We start from the raw sequence: 1,835 nt of genomic DNA, 5'->3' as shown, positions 1-1,835 counted from the left end.
TGTAGCATATCAGGCCGGTTTTTATTAGTCCATCCAGTTTTGTGCAAGTGTACCACCTACAAGCACATCTGTGGCATATCTGGACAGTCTGGTCTGGGTCTATGGGATACTCCACTTGCTCATGCACTATTATACTACATTGCCACATATATAACACATCAGGCCGGTTTTTGTTCCATACATTACTCTGGTCAGACTTGCACTATCCTGACACACTACCACCATATCCGGCCTATCTAATCATGATCTACAAAATACTCCGGCCACCTATCCGCTATTAGACCACACCACACTCAACCCACATCAATAGCTCATGAGGCTGGTCTTGTTTGTTCTGTACATCCATCTAGCCAATCTTGCATCACTTTACTGCACTGCATACATATCCAGCCTATCCAATCTTAGTTACCAAATACTGTGGCTACTCGCTTTAGAGATTTTAACATGTAGATTGCTGCTACATACAGAATCTTGCTGGTCTACAATAGTTATGGATCTCTATTGGTATGTTGAGTGGTGTATACAACACTCATCTGTGGTATTGAATGCATTATATAACATGATACATTCACAAAACACTAAAATGCATAAAACATAATCCTGTTGACATACCGCAAGCTTTTCAATATAGCCAAACTACAGCTTTTGACCCTTTGAAAGCTTTCTTGGGATATCATTGGTTGACAATCACTGCTCTTATGTGTCACACACAACACTGGCTTACCTTCGCTCCACCTTTCTATTGCTTCTATTATCCTTCTCCCACAAATATGGTTTATTGCTATTTGCCCTTCCTGATGCTGCACCTCTGGCCATCCTCATTCACTGATATGTTTTTTCCTTATGTTCTTATATATACAGGCATTGAAATAAAATTAATGCATCAGCCATCTTATTTGCTCATCTAGGTCACATATACACCTACATGAGCACATCCTGCTATGTGAATCACACTATCCCATATTATGCACTTGTAGCAAAGAGTCAGAAAAGTGTTCAATGCATATTCATCAATGCATATTCATCCATGATCAGAACACTTCTTTTGAGATCTTGTCTGATCTTGCTTCAACAGATATATATATGCTGTTGGATTATCAGAGAACACTTGGACCATCATCAATCCTTGTAGTGAAGTGTAATAATCTTCCAAAAACAAACTTTTTCACTCAAGCTGACACCCTTGTCATTTTTGTGTGTGGATAGCATGGGATATAGGGTATCCTAAAAGGTGTGGGCACATAAAGTGTGACTAACACAACAAATGTAAATCTGGTCTTTAATCCACCATCAGACCATTGAATGATATGCAACATTCAGAATATCATATCTTCTCTGGTACTTTGAAAGATTACCATATGCTATCATGTGGTTAAGGCAACATAAAAATGTTTATTAACCTGTTCAGTGTGTAATGAGACTTCCACAACTATTACAGAGTGTTTCAAATCTCTATAGCTTGCTGATAACAAACTTAACTCTGTAAAAGCTTATAAGCAAGCTAAGGCAGGCAAACACCCATTAAGGGCTCTAAAACAACACCAGGAGCAAGGATCAGCAACTTGCTTACAGTGCGGTAAAGTGATGCAAGATTGGCTAGATGGATGTACAGAACAAACAAGACCAGCCTCATGAGCTATTGATGTGGGTTGAGTGTGGTGTGGTCTAATAGCGGATAGGTGGCCGGAGTATTTTGTAGATCATGATTAGATAGGCCGGATATGGTGGTAGTGTGTCAGGATAGTGCAAGTCTGACCAGAGTAATGTATGGAACAAAAACCGGCCTGATGTGTTATATATGTGGCAATGTAGTATAATAGTGCATGAGCAAGTGG

The sequence above is a fragment of the Coniophora puteana genome (genome assembly GCF_000271625.1).
Source record: "Coniophora puteana RWD-64-598 SS2 unplaced genomic scaffold CONPUscaffold_2, whole genome shotgun sequence".
Classification (NCBI taxonomy): Eukaryota; Fungi; Basidiomycota; class Agaricomycetes; order Boletales; family Coniophoraceae; genus Coniophora; species Coniophora puteana.
This window is presented reverse-complemented; position numbering follows the sequence as displayed.